Raw genomic sequence first — 232 nt, forward strand, 5'->3', positions numbered from 1 at the left:
TATATATATATATATATATATATATATATATATATATATATATATTCTGCATGTAACTATATATAAAATATACATCCACACATATATTATAATTATATATATATATTACCATAAATACATAGATACACATATATGTATATGTATATTATGTTATATGCACACGGATAATAACAACCACAAACATAAATACACGTGTGCATGTGTATGTATTTGAGCACATGTATGTATATGT

The sequence above is a fragment of the Octopus bimaculoides genome, chromosome 12, assembly GCF_001194135.2.
Source record: "Octopus bimaculoides isolate UCB-OBI-ISO-001 chromosome 12, ASM119413v2, whole genome shotgun sequence".
NCBI classification, from domain to species: domain Eukaryota; kingdom Metazoa; phylum Mollusca; class Cephalopoda; order Octopoda; family Octopodidae; genus Octopus; species Octopus bimaculoides.